This window comes from Ipomoea nil, unplaced genomic scaffold (genome assembly GCF_001879475.1).
Source record: "Ipomoea nil cultivar Tokyo-kokei standard unplaced genomic scaffold, Asagao_1.1 scaffold1596, whole genome shotgun sequence".
Lineage (NCBI taxonomy): Eukaryota > Viridiplantae > Streptophyta > Magnoliopsida > Solanales > Convolvulaceae > Ipomoea > Ipomoea nil.
In genome coordinates, this window is record NW_017618024.1 from 1,258,579 (window position 1) to 1,277,936 (window position 19,358).

Consider the following 19,358-nt stretch of genomic DNA (forward strand, 5'->3'; position numbering starts at 1 on the left):
ACCGTTGTCGTAGGGGTAAAATTTCTGTTGTTGAAGCTGGTGTTGTTGTAAGTCCCGCGCCCTTGTTCCCTTTGCATAGTAAGCTTATGCATTTGGGTACGACCTCGAGTGCTCCTAGTTGATTGGGTATCTTGAGAACCTGACGTTATACTATCATCAACCTCTTTTCCCTCCTCATCATCATGTACCTCTTTTCCCTTTTGTTCTTCATCACCATGTACCTCTTTTCCCTTTTGTTCCTCATAATAATGTTCAGTTTTTTTCTTTCTACGACCAGTCATAGAGCCCGCAAACCTAATAAGCACAAAAATATAAAAACAAAATTATTAGCCCGTAGACCTCAACAACAAAGTGGAAAGTTCTAAAATGCATTTTATGTACAGTACCTTACAGCTAGAGGTAAGTTATGGTAGAACTTAAGAATTAAGTAATTAACATATTTACAATACAAAAATATTGTGTATATCACAAACCCAGAACAACCAATAATAGTCATCAATACCTATAAAACGGAGAAACATTACATCAAATTATATTATATCTTAAATCCAGAAACACAAAACACTAAAAGTATAACTATTGAACTCAGAAGCAAAGAACACCGTCGTTAAAATCAACTTCATGACGTTTATTGCATCATTTTCCTTGTAATTTTTCAAATTTACATGCATTCAAAATACAAAAAAGGAGAAATTTTCGAATTCATTTTCAGAAGTTGAAACATGTAAGAACACATACATAGTCAAATTTAAAATATAAGGTTTGAAAAGTAATTATACACTAACTAGCTAGGAGTTCTTATTCTCAACCCAAGTCTCATTACAATCTTCTCGAATGCATGGCGGTTCACTCTCATCTTTATAGTTAACATTCATAGATGGCATCCTTTTCGTAAAGAATTGATGATGGATTATTGTTTCATCCATCTCATTCCCATCTTGATATTCAAAGTATTCCCAATTAGGAGTTGCAAGCACGACAGACCATATAGGATCTTGAGGGTTTTGAATATAAAATACTTGCTTGGCTTGACTCTCCAAGATAAAAGAATCATATTTGAATCCAATCCTATTGAGGTTTACTAATTTGAAACCAAGATCATCTACTTTAATACCATTGTTACTCTCAACCCAATTGCATTTGAACATAGGAACTCGAAAGGTATGGTAATCAAGCTCCCATATTTTATCAATAACTCCATAAAATACCATATCTGACTCAACAGGGTTCTTATCCTTTGCACTAGAAACTTGCATTATATTTGCAACTAAGCTTACTCCTGAGTTTTGGACAGCTTGCAAATTATCATGATCTTTGGTATGAAAAGTAACTCATTCAATTAAATAACCAGAGTACTTTAACACCTGGTTTCGAAGACCATGTGCCAACCATTTTTGTAACACCCCGTGTTACGAACTTTAATTCCAGATTAATTATTTAATTAATTCCGTTAAAGAATAGTTAAAAAGGATTTAATCTGGCCAGGATCCCTTAATTAATTAATGTGGTCCACGAAGGACCGTGGACCCTTGTTTATAATAAAGACTTTAAGTCTATTAGGAATAAAGAAAGTGGGTTTTTACTACTCAGATTCTAAATAGGAATCCTAGACCTATATACCTGTTAGGAATAGAAAATAGGTCTTTACTATTTAGACTATGATTAGGATTCCTAACTCTATAAATAGGGGATTAGAAGGCAATTAGAACCCTTACCACCCATAGTTATGTTACACAAAATTATTCCCAAGAAATTCCCCACCACCAAGCCTAGGGAGATCAATCAGATGAAAATCTTAGAGAAGAACCTTAATAGCCAAGGGAGGATTAATTAAGGCTAAGAGGTAACCCATGTCTTACAAAACCTATTTTCTTTGCTTTATCTTATTTATTGGCTCCTTTGATAAGTGTGTGTGTGATTCTGTGATTGAGTCTTGATAGAGCCTTGCCTAGGATTTATATTGTGTTTATTTGATAATCTTGATGATCTTGATGTTGTGATTGATTATATGTGTGATCTTGTATTTTAATTAAGTCTAGAGCTTGTCCCTAGGTTTTATATCGTGAATCTCGTTATTGTGACGTTCTTGGTATATTTGAGTAGGTTTATGCATGATTGGGTGTTGAGTCTAGCCTAGGCCTTATCTTTATGCATATAGATTTCTTGATATTCTTGAGGTTCCGGATGCTCCTGAACCGATATATGATTAATATTGAGTCTTGGCATGTTTAGGAATCGTGTTAGAATGTATTTGGAATGATTCTTTGTTTAATTCTGTTAATTGAATCCGTGGTATTGTCGTTAGGTGTTGGAATGTGTCTGGACATGGTTTTGGGTTCCACGAGAGATCCCGAGACCGAAAAGCTGCCTGTGTACCAGTGGGGGGTAGGTATGGGGACGAACGCCCACCACCTACCCGCTACCTGGCGTGCCCATAATTCCAGCGGGCAGCCGGCGGGCAGTGGTCTGCCCGCCAACCAGCCGCTGGAATCATGGCTGCCCGCCGGTGGGTGGCTGGTGGGTGGTCGTCCACCCGACACCCACCCGCTAGAAAGTGGGTACGTGGAGTGGTGTTTTTCCCCGTTTGATGTTTCCCCGCGTCCCATTCTGTCCCGTTGTACCTCGTTTGTCTTGTATGAGTCTCGTTTGATGTTTTGAATACCGTTCTCAGAACTTATGTGTAGTACGTGTCATTGTTGTTATGTCTTGATTGTTATTGATTGATTGTGTGTTGGTTGAATGATGATGAGTATCGTGGTCATTGCGCAATGATCGATGTGACTGATGATGATGAAATTGTGATTGATGTAAATGAATTATTGGCGAATGGCACAACGAGTGCCCGGTCATTGTACTAAAGGTACAAGCCTAGCGGTTACTGTGTTAAAGGCACAAACCCACCTTCGACTTGCTTACCTTAAACATGGGTCAGGTTATAAGTGTTGTGGTGCCATGTCGGGGCTATATGCGCTGACCCCTTGGTATTGGTACTAGAGGTACGGATCATGCGAATGACACTGCGGCACTATCATGATATGAGGTGGTGGATAGGTGGTTTGTCGGTGAAGCCATGTAGTTGCCCGGATGAATAAGGGAGGCGATATAAGGGTGGCTTGGAGGTATAGGTTGGAACTGATAGTAGGGGTGTCAAAGTGGGCCGAAGCCCGCGGGTTAGCCCGCACCCGCCCCGTGGGCCAGGCCATATTTAAAAAATAAATAAATAAATTATATATATAATATCTTTTTTTTTTTTTAAACATATATAAAATATCTTAATTCTTAGGCAGTGTGTAGATCTGACTATCTAAGAGTACGCAGAAGGGGAGAAATCCAATAATTCAATAATCCTTCGCCAATTCTTAGTTCAATAATTCCTAGAGTACATAGTTCTTCGGTTCTCCCGTCTCCATCCGCCTCCAACTCTATCAAACAATTATTAAAACTAAATCATCAATTCATACATATTTATGAATTACTAAATCGCCTCCAAGTCCAGCAAACATACACATTTATATATGTATTATACACAGACGGGAACTGTAGAGGGAAAATATAAAGCCGATAGAGAAATAGAGTGTGCTGTTGAACCCTAGCTTTGATCACCCTTCTACAGTTCTACTCAACGCACGGTATCTATCCGGGAGATTTGGGCGAGGTTTATGGATTTTATGGAAGTTTCCGGTGCATTGAGGTGTATCATACACCGTGAGGATGCGAAAGAACGACCAATAAATAGTGTCATATTTCAAGCGGTTTTAACATGTTTATTACTATTTAATGTTTTTTTTTTAAAATTTAAGTGATGGCCCGCGGGCCAGCCCGCATGGGGCGGGCTTGGGCGGTATAGTTCCATGCCCGTGGGCTTCGTGGGTCGGCCCGCAAAAGCCCGCCAAATAAAAAGCCTGCGGTGGGCTGGCCTAATGAGGCGTGCCGGCCCGCATTGACACCCCTAACTGATATAAGGACGGAGGGGAGTCAAAAGGTTGGAACTTGGTATAAGGTTGGAAGATGGATTGTGTGCTTTGATGATTACTTGTTAATTGATTGCCTTTGAATGCCCTTGTTGTCTCTATTTGTTATTTATGAGCTTATCTGTCTATTATGTCTTGTATTGCGTTCTTAGGATGCATGCTAGTCTTTATGATCATTCTATAGGGTCAAGTCTACTGTTATGTCTTGTGCCTTGATCTTGGTTTAAAGCTAGAGTTGCTTAGGATATATATGTATTCCAGTTTCAAAATGATTTCCTTATATCTACATATATTGTACTTAACGCGTTGGAGTGGGTTACCAGCATTATTTGCTGACGGTTGTTACACCGTATGTTTTTCAGGTACAGACCAGCAGCTTCAGAGTGCGCTAGATGGACACAAGGACCTAGCTTAGATAGTTTATGGTAGTTAGATGGCTTATGAGCCTTGGATTGTATTATGGATATTAATTATCGTTTATGGTTGTTTGGTTAGTTTAGCTTGTGCATCTTGGTTCTCAAACCTAGATGTGGCATAGCACCCCGATACTTATGTTGTTAGTTCCGCTTTGTTTAGATGAATAATGATAGATTTGCCTTTATTTCGTAGGCTCTAAATGTTTTTAAAAAATTAGGGGTGTTACAATATTAGTCTTTCTGATATTTCATGGGTGGAATCATTTATTTCTCTTCCAACCTAAAAATGATAACACTTTAAAATTATTATATGATATTAAAACCGGTTACTTTTATTTTGTTGTACTAGTCATAGTTATACAACTTACACGATTACGTAACAAATTAATAAATGTGCGGTTATGATCATCAAGTAGCCCCTTCTCTGTCCAAACTTTACCACGCAATGTAGCTTTCAAATGTGCCTTGTGTTCCCTAACAAATGGTATTTGACCAAAGTCAATTAACCACTACAATATAAACAATATATTGGAAGTTTTAACAGAGTTGGAAAAATTACTTGGCGTATTGGTCTATTTCTACATCATTTGCTAAAATATAACGATGTGATTGCTCCCACTCATCTTGGCTAATGGATTGCACTTGAGCACCTGATAAAGGCCGAGTACGCACCACTTCATGAAATGTTGATGGGATCCCATTTGTTTGTACATTAGACAAATACTCTGAGCAAAATTCTATAGCTTCTTCAGAAATATAACACTCGGCTATACAACCTTCAGGTCGATTGCGATTTCGCACATAACCTTTCAAAATTTTCATATATCTTCCAAATGGGTACATCCATCTATACCACACCGGTCCACACAATTTGACCTCCCTCACAAGATGAACAGTTAAGTGAACCATTATATCAAAAAATGGAGGAAAGTACTTTTCCAGCAAACACAGCGTGTCACAATCTCATCTTGTAGCGCATCTAACTTTGAGGCCTCTATCACTTTGTTGCATATGACATTAAAGAAGAAGCACAACCGAGTGATAGCATACCTTACATGTTTGGGCAACACACCTCCAATAGCAACTGGAAGCAACTATTGCATGAAAGTGTGACAATCGTGAGATTTAAGACCAACAAGTTTCAACTCCTTCATATTGACAAGGTTTCTCACATTAGATGAATAGCCTGTTGGGACTTTCATATGTATCAAAGAGTTACAAACTTTCTTTTTTCTCATCTTTTCTTATTGTATAGCAAGCAAGTGGCAAAAACGTTCTCTTCTCCCCTTATTTTGGTGCCAACTCCATTCTCACATTCATTTCCACAAGGTCTAGTCGAGCAACTACCCCATCTTTGGTTTCTCCTGGGATGTCAAGTAATGTGCCAATAATACTTTCACACACTGTAACACCCCGTGTTACGGCCCCTAAAACCAATTAGTTAATTAATCAATAGCCCAAGAGAAAGAATAAATTATAATGATTAATTAGGGAAAAAGGCCCACCATAATCCGTGGGCCCTCATATCTAAACCCAACCCCTAATCCCAATAGGATTAGACTCTAAATAAGATCCCTAGATCTATAAATAGGGAACTTAGGAGGAACCTAGAATCCCCACCACAATAATCTCTCACCACCCAAAGAGCTCCAAGAATTCCCCTAGGAGAAATCAAGAAATCAAGAAAGCTTAAAGAAAGATCCTTCATAGCCAAGGAATTAATCAAGGCTAAGAGGTAACCATGTCTCAACAAAACCTATTTTCATAGTTATGATTCCCCCTTAGGGTTTCCCCCATATTATTGTGAATGGCGAGATCTGTTGATTATTATTGATACTTGACGTTATGATCCCATGAGGGATCTTGATAATCTTGATATTGGGAGATTCTTGATAATTATGGTGTTCTTGATGATTATATGGAATTCTTGATGATTATGTGTTGTTCTTGATAATTGTGTGATGTTCTTGATGCTTATGTGTTATCCTTACCGAATCTTGCAATTAGAAGGCGAATCGTATTCTTGTTGACATAAAAGTGATTAGAACCCTAGGTTGTATCGTATGTTATGATTCTTGGATTATGGGGTGGGGAAATCGCATGTTTGGGTGTTGATTATGTCTAGAAAAGCATGATAGGTTATGTGTCGTTCGTTTCTCGTATTTGATCCGTTAATTGTCTACGTGTTGTCGTTAATTGCGTTGTAAGGTGTCTAAGCATGGTTTCGGGTTCCACAATGGTTCCCGGGGCGCAAAAGTGATGAAAAGAGTCAGTGGGGGGTAGGTGGGGGGGTAGGGGACCCGCCACCTACCCACGACCGAGAAACACCGCCCGGCAGCGGGTAGCCGGCGGGCGGGTAGCTGCCCGCCGGCGACCCGCTGCCCGGAACAGTACTTTCCGGCGGGCAGCCGGCAGGTGGCCCCCCACCCACCGGCTGCCCGCTGGAAATTCCCCCACCTTGGGTTCCCGGCTTCCCCGTTTGATGTTCCCCTGTTCCCCGTGGTGTCCCAACGGACTCCGTTTATCATGCCTATATCTAGTTGATATTTCGGGTACCGTTCGTAGGTTTACGAGTCTATTATATTGCATGCTAGTTGAATTGGTATCCCATTAACCTAGGTGGAAGGAGTATGAACCCCTTAGGACTATTCTTAGTATGTGAAAGGTCACGCATAGGTTTTGTTATACGTTTTCTCCCCCTTCCCAATGTGTAATGTGGGTTGCATGTGCTTGCTATATGTTATGTGTGTGTGTTACCCCAATTCGGTTGCGATCGGATTGGTTATCCTGAGCTGCGGTTCAGAAGCTGGCTGCGGTCAGATTGATACGCTTGGGCTGCGGTCCACCGTTTGGTTGCGATCAAACGTTTCTATATGAGCTGCGGTTCATCCTTTTTCCTGGCTGCGGTTAGATGACATTCTCTTGGGCTGCGGTCCACTGTTTGGTTGCGATCAAACACTATGATGAGCTGCGGTTCATCGGTCGGTTGCGATCGACCCCTCCGTATTGCGATACGGGGCAGGGTGCTGCGGGGCCGTGTCAGAGCTATATGCGCTGACCCTCATGTATGGGCATGCGATTGGTCCTGTGGCGCCAACAAAGTGTGTTATGTGTTGTGATATGGATGAGTTGTGATTAATGAGTGTCTTGAGAGTTGTGACTATGGGTTTTATGTTGGGGACTGTTTACGTTGGGTTGTGGCTATTGTTTATGCTTTGCCCTATGTGCCTTGTCTGTTGTGAACTGCATATGCTTGTTATAACTGTTGCTTGTGTCTGGCCTTATCTGTCGAGTCATTCCCGGTTTTAAAGCTAGAGTTCGTAGGATATATCTTCATGCTCAAAATGGTTTTCGTATATCTATATATATCTCTATATGTATGGTATTTCAACGCGTTGGAGTGGGTTACCAGCATCTCTCGCTGAACAGATATATTTGGCTTTCAGGCACAGAGGACTAGAGCACTAGAGCGCGCTAGAACTGGAGCGTAGAAGTAGATTAGTTTCCCTTTCGGCCTGCGTGCCATATTATGCATTCTATTTCGGTGGATACTAGTTAGACAGCCTGTGCACCTGGGTTCTCTAGCCCAGGTGTGGCATAGCACCCCGTACACTTATGATATACTTTGGGATGTAATGAGATATTACCTTTATTATATAAGTTTTAAACGTCTTGAAAATCTGGGGTGTTACACACACATTTTTCTCAATGTGCATGACATCAAGAACATGCCGAACATGCAAATGCTTACAATACTCAAGCTAAAAGAAAATTGATTTCTTTTTCCAACATGATTCACTATTTTTTCTTTTAGCATTTAGCTTGCCACAATTTTTTCACCAACAACAATTGATCCCCTCAATTGTTTTGAGAACATCATGGCCACTCAATGGTTTTGGTGATAAGTCGAATTCTTGCTTACCATCAAATGCCTTCTTTTGCCTTCGATAAGGATGAGTTTTACATAAAAATCTTCTGTCCTGTGAATGCCATTTTCTTACTATGCTTCAACCTCTTGGCATATGTATTCTCACAACATATAGGACATGCATGATATCCTTTGACAGTGCAACCTGATAAGTTCCCGTATGCTGGGAAATCATTGATCGTCCATAGTAAAACAGCTTTAAGGACGAATTTTTCTTGTCGGTATGCATCGTATGCTTCTATACCTTCTTCCTACAAAACTTTCAAATCATCAATCAAAGGTGTCAAATAAACATCAATGTGATTCCCCGGTTGTTTAGGATCAGAAATCAACAAACTGAGCATCATGAATTTTCGCTTCATACACATCCAAGGAGGAAGGTTGTATGTAATCATGATAATTGGTCGACAACTATATGTAGAATTCATTACACTATGGGGATTTATCCCGTCTGCAGATAAAGCCAATCTAAGATTTCTTAGCTCATCAGCAAAATCTGGCCACATATCATCTACTGTTCTCCAACAAGGTGCATCAGCTGGATAACGCAAGTAACCATCACAAACTTTATTATCAATATGCCAAGTTAACTCCTTAAATATATCCTTGTTCCGAAACATTCTTTGAAATCTTGGAAAAGGTGGAAAGTACCATATCACCTTTGTAGTAACTCCTATGGATATCTTATTATTCCTGCCTATCTTCCACCTTGAAGTTCCACAAGTAAGGCAATTAGTACAATTTGCATTCTCCTTCCGATATAAGATACAGTCATTGGGATACACATGTATTTTCTCATAGTCCATTCCCAATGCAACCAAGCTTCTCTTTGCCTCATATAAAGAAGAAGGCAATACGTTGTCAATTGGAAGCATTTTTGCAAACAAATCTAGAAGGTCCGTAAAACTTGCGTCGCTCCAACTGTATTTTGCCTTCAAGTTATATAACTTCACTACCGCTGATAGTTTTGTAAACGTAGTACATCTTGCGTATAGAGGTTTCTCTGCATCTTCAAGTAATTTACTAAATTTGTGGGGATCCTCAACGTATTCATCATAAGCAGCATTTACCATATCTATAGGGTTTTCATCAACAAGTTTATGCTCCTCTCACTTAAGATGATCAGTATCATCTATTGAGTTGTTTAATGTAGCCTTCTCCCCGTGTCATATCCATGACACATACGTTCCATCCTTTCCATTACAGTACAAGTGTGCCCTTATAGTATCAAGAGGTTGCTTCCTTAGGTTGCCACATATTGCACATGGGCATGATATTGAATTAGGATCACCGACATTTGTTTTAGCAAATTGTAAAAAAGATTCTACTCCAACCTCATATTCATAACATAATCTATCTTTTGACATCCATTCTTTATCCATTGTTTATTTATACACCAATGCTACAAAACAGTCAAGTAACAAGAAAAATAAATTCATATCGCTTAAAAATTCAAGTAACAAAACAAATAATATATATATTCAGGTCACATAAATTGGCTCTTTCTTGGTTATTCAAGCATGAATATTTGCACACAATTTTGGTTCAATGCAGTGAGGTAACCTGTCAAATATTAAATTGCTTAACCTGTCACAATTTTGGTTTGCACACAGTTTAAAAGGGGAAAAAATCCAAAAAAAAAAACATGTTGGCTGGATAGGTTAAGATTTGAAATTAATTGATCTGAGTTCTAAATTCAAAGCATTTAGCCCCAAATCAGATAAACCAAATTCTCAAAACTTCATACCAGGAAAAAAAACATATTATAGAGAACATGCAACCAGCAGGTTTCCGGCCTCAGCTTTAACTGATTCAATTTACACTAGCTGGCTTGACATATAAATTATGTATTTGATTTGAGAATGTTTAATGTTAGAAATTTTTTCTCTTAATATATATATATAGGAAACCAAGTAGACAGATAACAACCCTAAGATATACAATGCAACCTAAGCACGAAGCATAAAGACAAACCATCTCAGACAACAACCTTAAGAAACAATTATGATAAACACACTGAAATTTTAGCAAATCTGTTGCAAACACACAAGACTACAATCTGTTGCATTCCCAAAAAATTTTCACATCGTCAAACCCTAATTCCCCAACCCTAGCTTCAATCCAAAATTGTTTAGCATAAACACACACATTGATACAATCAGATAATATTTGGATGAATTTCACAGCTTATTACATTACAAGAGAAAAACTAACCTTCAAAATTTTCACACCATTTTGCTAACTTCTTCACGGCGGCGACGGTGGCAGAGGAGGGAGGCGGCGATGGTGTAATACCCGGTATTTTCCTACGATTATGCTTCGGGGACGAAGCATCTTTAAGGAGGGTAGATTGCGATACCCCGGTTATTAGGGTATTTTGTTATAAATATTATTATTCTAAATAAAATTTTATAAAATAGATATTATGTTAAATAAAACATTATTACTATATGGTCTGTAATTATATTATTTTATGTGACCCAAAACTATTTAAACTAGTCTACTACTGCTACTCTTTTATTTTTAAACTGTGTATTATAGCTAATAATTATTTATTCATATATGTGTTACGTATGTATACATGTTAAGTACTAGTAGGCTAATATGTATATTAATATTATATTAAGCTTTTAAGTATTTTAGTTCCCTACAACTAGAATTATTATTTATAATACAAGTTATTAGTTAAGTATTTAAGTAGTAGTCTAATTGTTCCCATCCTCATCAGTTGCTGATTCATTAAATCCTCTCCTCTTGCTAACACAATACCGCCGAATAGAAAGGAAAAACAAAAAAAAAAAAAAAAAAAAAAAAAAAAAAAAAAAAACAAAAACAAAAACTTATTCCTCTTTGTCATCGATTCAATAATGATTGGTCTTGTTCCTCTATCATCATCAAATTCTCTCCTTTGTTCACCGTAGGGATTCAAGTGTTAATGTTAATGTTGGAATCCAGGTAAGATTTATGTTCACTAAAATCCTTTTACCCCAAATCAAAAATTGATTTTTCTAATTGTTTATGTGATTCGTGATTTTGAAAAATTGATGATATTTAGTGTTGTAAGTTATTTGATCATATTATGTGTGTAGATATATGAGTTTAGATGTTTTGAAATCCCTGCACATGTGATATGGTGATTTTGTGGTGATTAAAAAGGAAAAATCTTACTCAATTTGATCATTGCCTAAGAAAATTCTGACTGGCGTAGCTGGGAAGAACAATTCGTGAAAAATGCTTCCTAAACTTATATTTGCTTGAACTTTTTTATGGATAACCTAGACTTGTTATATTTGATGTTGGTAAAAAGTTTTGGTTAAAAATATGTTTCAGTTTTTCCAGAAAAATTTCGTGAAGTTGAGGCAGTGTACTGCCAGTTTAATTTCTGTCTGGCGCAGTGTTGGGAAATATTTCTGGAAAAATACTTCTAGCCCTTGGATTGGCTTGAAACTTTTTGTGTGTAGTCTGGACTCTTTGTAATACTTATCTGGAGAATTTCATATGAAAATCTGTTACCGATTTTTCTCAGTAAATTCTGCAATTCAGGTCATAGTTTCTGAAAAAAATTCAGTTTCTTATTTGAGATATTGAGAAGTTGCTTGCTTGTGAAATATCATTACTGTTATCATTTCTTATAAATATGGAGAGTTGTGTTCATAATAATTAGGTGTGGAATACGCTAATCTGTGTTATATCTATGTGGTTAAGTGGATGTTTGGAAATACATTTTTGGAAATATTGGTACAAAGGTTATAGATTCAGGTGTAAACTTGAATGTAATATTTGGGAGTAAAGATTTGGATTTAGGAAGTGAATTTTTGAGGTTATAGATATATATATTTTGTCAATGGAAAGTGGTGCCATTTGGTGTTTTTGTGGAGTGAGCAGTTGGAATATACTGACTCACTAGGGAGCCTAAAAACTCTCTGTTTTGTGGAGTGAAGGGAGCAGTTGAGATATACTGACTCACTAGGGAGTTTTATATTAACTTCCCTGTTGTTTTGATGAGTGAGCAGTGATGTAAAAGCTGACTCACTAGGGAGCCGAGAAAACTCCCTGTTCATGGAAAATATATTTTTGAGAATTTGAAAATCATCCATTTGGTACCCATTTCTTCCTGGAAATTTATATATATCAAGTGTGGTTGATTTTGAGAAATTCAAATGTATTATTGGAAGATGTTCTCTTGGAAAGAGATAAATTGAGAGATTGGAATTCTCTCTTCGGTAATAATATTCTGAGATTATTTTGAGAGGTTGAAACTCTCTCTTTGGTTATTGATTTTAGATAGATGTTGAAAGTATCTCTTGGGTTATTATTGGAAATTATTTTGGCGATTATAGTATGATCTAAAGGAATTTTGAGTGTTAATGATGTTATGAAATGTTTTGAGGATATGGTTATATGGAAACGTTGAGGTGACTGTTATATGATGAATCTTGAGGAAAGAATAATGGTTGAATGATTTTGGATTATGGATAGGCAATGCCTTAGTCGTTTTGCTAGAAGTTGTTATAGATATTTTTGTACTTGAATGTGTGGTTTCCTCAACATTTATATTTTAAATGGTTAAAGTTAAAGATTATTGGTATTGATGAGATGATAAAAATGTTTAAAGGGTCATTCTAGATGCAAACTATCTGCTCCTATGTGTTACATGCTATGTGCAAAATGTTTTACGGGGTGAAGTAGATCTTACAAGCTTAATGTTGAATTTGTGTGTTTCTTTGTTTTCTATTCTTTAATTGTTTTTGCAGCAACTCTTGCATGAGCATTGGGCATGAGAATGAGCGAACCACCTAGAGATATCATTTATTAGTTAGACAGTTGAATTGTTAGTTGTTTTTGTACCAGTACATATTTTGAGTTGTTTATTGTAAATTGTAAATTTAGCCTTAGCACTTAGGTTGTTGGTAACACCCATTTTCTTTTGATTAGTTAATGCTTCCGCTATGATTTTAGTAAATTGTAAATTAAGAAAAAAAATTTAAGGAAATTTTGGATATGAAAATTGGGGTGTTACAGATGGCGGCAGAGGTTGGAGGCAGTGACGGCGTCGGAGGTTGGAGGCAGCGACGGCGTCGGAGGTTGGATGCGGCAAGACGACACTCTCGGCGGAGATCACTAGGCGGCGTGAGACTGACTGAGGAGATGGAAAATTTGCAATAGAGAGTTGGGAACGGCGGAGAGCACTGGGCGGTGTTAGTCGAACTGTCGAAGGGAAAATTTGCAAAGAGGGAAAAATTCGCGCTAACTAAAAATTTGCAAAGAGGGAAAGAATTGAAGAAATTATTTTTATTTTGCAAAGAGGGAAATAACATAACATATACTATCCTCACAACACGACAAGACATCAAACATAAGAGACAAACAACTCAGGATGCCACAGTGACAAAGTAGAATACGTCAAGACATGCTCATAAGCAAGGAATCACATTCACACATTGGCAACTACATGCCACAGTGACAACTACATGTCACAAGTATCATAGTTCCAACCTTATGGCTACCCCCGGCCTTATTTCAGTTCCAACCATTACCTCCGAGTAACCCCTGTACTTCTGAGTCCAACCTTATGCCTACGGTTCCCCACCAACATCCACCAACATTTCCACCAACATATCAGTACACGAGGGTACGATTCATCTCACACAACCACCAACATGTGAGCCAAGCTCAAGTAACAACCATCAACATATAAATCATAGTCACACGAGTCATCTTCATTACCAAGAACACTAAGGCTCAACAATAGCCTCAATCAAGTATCAACAAAGGGTACAGCGAATTGCATACGTTCACATCATAGGAATCAATCAAGAGATCACAATGAAGATATGAGCCCATACTCAATCAACAAAGGATTACAATCCAACACTAAATGATTGTCAACACAAGTTGCTAATCCCAATAAGAAGGAACAAACTACACATACTAGCATTTCAACATCAAACTAGCATGTTTATCAAACGGGTAAACCAAAAGTAGTTCCAAAGAACATTCAAGACTCACATTAGTCCAACAAATTACAAAGTCGGACCCTTAGCACGATTCAAGACACCAAATCCTACATAGATTCCTAACACACCGTTCTAGACATACGAAACATCAAGAGGACTCACAAATAGCCCAATAAAACAACACCGAGAGGTCAAAACATCAATACCGAGTCAAAAGAATCACGGGGAAAAAATCCCCGCCAACCACCATACACGTTCCCCGCGGGTGGGGCCACGGGTGGACAACCACCTGCGGTTCTGCCTGCGGGTACATCACCCACGAGACATTGTTCCCCGCGGGTGGGGCGGCGGGTAGGCCTCTGCCCGCCGTTCCGCCCACGGGTACACCCTGTACACCAAAACATCCCTTCGGGGATTTTCAACAACAAGTCCAAATTCAAGTCCAAAACACCCAAAATCTCACACACAACAACAATATGACTTGAACCCAAGAAATAGCCAAGCACTGGCATTCAAGAACCCTAAAAACAAGCTCTAAACATGCATCAGCACAAGACAATGCATCAAATCTCACATATCAACACAAGAATCACAAGTAGAAGCCAAGAAATCACCATATAAGTAAGAAAATAGGTTTTGTAAAGCATGGGTTACCTTTGTAGCCTAATAACTTCCTCTTTTCACCCTTAGAAAGCCTTTCCTAAAGCTCTTCTTCCACACTAACTTCATACACAAACCAAAAGACAACAAAGATTCTATCTTTAGAAAAAGACACCTATAAGGAGGTTAAAAACATCAAAGGACCAAGGATCTTACCCCCCCCCCCTATGCTCAAGATGAAGAAAGTAGGAATGTTGGAAGAAAAACTTGCAAGACTTGGATGCTCAAATCCTAGCTTGGAGATGAAGCTAACTCTTTTTAGAGAGGGCTAGAGATTTTTGTGTTTAGATTGTAGGGTGAATGAAATGAGAGAGTGTTGCTAGGTTAGCTTGAATCACAAACCTTAGGTAGAAAGACATTCCTACCCTTACTAATGTTGGAAAGACAAGGGAACAAGGGCACAACTCAAGAAGCAAAAGGTACAACCCTTTGACTTAAGTGACTAGTCAAAATCTAGTCCCTCGACTATTGAATTTCAGAAATTTTAGGAATAAATTAACAAAGAGACTAGGATTAATTCTCTAATTAATCCTTGATTAGTGTTTGGATTTACGGGGTGTCACAATTTTCAGATAGATGAATTGCATTTGTGTTGTTTTATTTTTTTAATTTGACTAAGTTTCGCAAATATTCACCTAAAATGTATTTTGTTGATGTTTTCGTATTTTTTCACACGTAATTCACATTAGTAATTTGAAATTAAATTTCACAGGTAAAAGCACATTGATGTAAAAGCAATTGAAAATGAATAAAATTTGTTTAAATGCCTTTTTCTTTCAGTTTGAGTTGTCTCCTTTCTAAATTCATATTGTGGTCTGGGAATCCAATAATATGTGAACCATCACATCCTCTATGCAAACCTGAATAAAGTTATCTTTTGTTAACTTCAGTATAAATTCAAACAAGTATGGTTATGCTACTGTTTGTGGGCTATAGTTAGTTCTCTAAACGCATCATTCAATATTGTAATCTGTAATCTTTTGTCATTACAATTCATAATTGTAGTTATCTTAAGTACCCAAAATATGTATATACACATGTTCTCATTCCTACTCAAATTGATACAGTTTCAAAAACTATGAAGTATGTATTCAGAATAAAATAAAACTAAAAAAACGTGCTTTGGTCCAACTATGTTCATTGACCATGTTAAAGAAGATTTAGATTCTAATTGTCTAATAAACATAATATCACCTCATATTTGTAATTAATCTGATGGAGTTTATTTTTTCGTTTTTATTAATTTTTAATCGTTTTTAATAGTTTTGAACCACAAAGAAATCATTGCTCTGGCAATTCTTATTTAACTATAATTTTTCAATATCGTGGAAGCAATTGGTAGATTATCAATGAATAAAATTAAAATTAAAATTTACGTAAATTACTTATACATTCATAGCACTTCACAGTATAATAATTAAATATTTTATTATGTTGTCAACATTATGCTTTCTATATATGCTTTTCTTAATGTCGCTATCAACACTAAAAAGAAAAACAATTGAAATTGATGATTAAAAATTGGACTATTCCTCAATTAATAAGCTAGGAAACTTAATAGTAAAAATTTGAAAACAAGAAAAAAGAGTGAATTGAATTTAGAAATTACCTGGTCTCATTTTGAATAACATGTCACCCTAATTTAATGAACCATAGAGGATTTGTCAAATCTAGATATACATATCACTTGAATTCAATTGTCTCAATTCAACAGCTTTCACATATTGTTCTCCAGAGATCCTGTGACACATGGGAGATAAATAGTTGTCAATTGCAAATAATTTGTATATCAAAATGATATTTATTTATAAATTTGAAATAAGAGGGTAAACAAAACTCACATCAATAAACGTCGGACATGGTGTTAGTTTTGTCTGGTGCAACAGTTGTTTGAGAAATGTAGTCCAAGATTTCTTGATAAACAATATTATTTGTAATATTAGTTAGTTTGTTGTGACCATCATCACTGAATATAATCATCTTGACAGAATCAGTTTTTTTTGCCCGAGACATAACCACATACAACTGTCCATGACTAAAAACTGGCTCTTTCAAGTAGATTCCATCAAAATCTAGTGTTGCCCTTGAGCTTTGTTAATTGTCATGGCAAAACACACTTTAATAGGAAATTGGGTTCTTTTAAAGGGTATTGGACAATTTTCGTCCTTTGATGGCTCAAGAGGAATTCTTGGAATAAAGACATGTAACAACCCCGATACCCTTCATGCACCCACCAAAGGTCGGCCTCTTGGCTAAAGTAGAACGAAGCCAACTCGACGCGGCGATCATCCGGACAACCCACCACAACGAAAATCTTGTCCAAGGACCTGATCCACTCCTCAAGCAAGACATGGTCCTCTTCTCCAGCAAAGACGGGCAGCCTATGCCCCAAAACTAAGCGGCTCACATCCCGATTCCCAGCAGGAAGCGGCAGAGGAGGGTTGTTGTTATGCAAGAGGGCGTCGCTCAACGTATGCATCGTCTGAGTCAGATGCTGCAGGTTCTGAGCCAACTGCTCATTTGTAGGCGTCTCCGAGGTACGAGCACGATGACGAGGTGGAGCTATAGCGAGATTCTACAGAAACAATACGGTTACGGCAAGACACAAAGAAGCTGCGCACCCTTACCCGGCGCTTAAGACGAAACAAGAACAGCAGGATAAACACACAAACGATAAACACACTCACACCTCACCACGCGTCCTAATACTTAGGAACTTAAAGGTCAACTTAGAGCCTTAAATCACACTTAACTTCATAAAGTCAAACTCTTAACATCCTAGGCTCAAACCTAGGTGTAACACCCCGAAATTTTGAAACTTTTAAAACTTATATAATAAAGGTAAATTCTCATTAAATCCCAAAATAGAGTATCACTAAACATAAGGGTGCGGGGTACTATGCCACATCTGACCTGGAGAACTCAGATGCATAGGCTAAACTAACTAATTATCCTCGATATATCATTGTGGCACGCAGGCCAAAAAGGAAAACTATCTATCTACTCCAAGCTCTTCTAGCGTGCTCTGGGAGCTAATTAACTGTGCCTGAAAGCCAAATATATCTGTTCAGCAAATGATGCCAGTAACCCACTCCAACGCATTGAAATACATTATATATATATATATATATATATATATATATATATATATATATAGATATATATATATATATATATATATATATACATATATATATAGATATACGAAAAATCATTTTGAAGCAGGAAGATATATACTTAAGAGACACTAGTTTTAAAACCAGGAACGGACTAAGCAAATAGGGTAAGCACACAATCAATAATAATAGTTAAGGAGGATCATCATAAAGAATACACAACTAAGGTCACAGTCTATTTCCACATCAATCATATCATCATTCAATCATCATTTAATCATCACTTGTGACACTCAATCACACTGAACTGGCGCCACGGGACCAATCGCATGCCCCGAACATGAGGGTTAATGCGTATAGCATTAACACGGCCCCGCAGCACCCTACTTCATACCGCGGCATGAAGGGAGTTGATCGCAACCAACCCATAGAGGACCGCTGACGAACTCAACGTCAGACCACAATCCTACACACGCTGACGCGCACAGTCGGTGGACCATGATCCCCTTTACAAGGGGGGACTTAAGACCCTACACACCGTTGATGCGTACAGTCGGTGGACCATAGCGAATCAAGCCCTACACACCGCTGAGGGACTCAGTCGGGGGGCGAAGATCCTCGAAGACTACGGCCCTACACACCGCTGTCCCATCACTCGGTGGATCGCAGCCAGCCGTAGCCCTACACACCGCCTGATTACTCAGGTCGGTGGACTACAGCCTTCCTCGGCTTATTGGCTCTACACACCTCCCGGCGCGTCCATGTCGGGTCATAGCACCGAGACCCATGTGAACCGTAGCCTTATATAATCTTTATATACCTGACCAATCGCAACTGGCCTGGTTAACAGTTGGGATGGTTCTCAACCCATTCAACTGCCCGTATAGTTTACCGCAGCCCTATATAATATTTATATAACTGACCGATCTCAACCGGCCTGGTTAACAGTTGGGATGGTTCTCAGCCCATTCAACTACCTGTATAGCCAACTTGATCGCAACCAAATTGGGGAATCATGCATCACATAACACACAATAACACATAATAGCACATAATAGCACATTGGGAAGGGGAGACACATAATTAAACTTACGTGTGATCATTCACATACTAAGAATTGTCCTAAGGGGTTCATATGACTTCCACCTAGGTCAACGGGTTACTGATTCAACTAGCATGCAAATCCTAAGACTCTTTTATCCTACGAACGGTTCCCAAAATATTAAACTAGACTCAAGCACGACAAACGGGGTCCGTTGGGACACCACGGGGAATGGAGAACATCAAACGGGGAAGCCAACGACTCGGTG

The 19,358-nt window shown here is 38.1% G+C and overlaps 1 long non-coding RNA gene across 1 annotated transcript; it reads right to left on the minus strand.

Moving 5' to 3' along the window:
- Positions 1-16,439: 16,439 nt before the first annotated feature.
- On the minus strand, positions 16,440-16,900 carry LOC109190961. Its single transcript, XR_002055838.1, has 2 exons — positions 16,774-16,900; positions 16,440-16,672 (listed from the first exon to the last, which is right to left on the minus strand). It is a non-coding gene; the product is annotated as an uncharacterized LOC109190961 (long non-coding RNA).
- Positions 16,901-19,358: the final 2,458 nt, after the last annotated feature.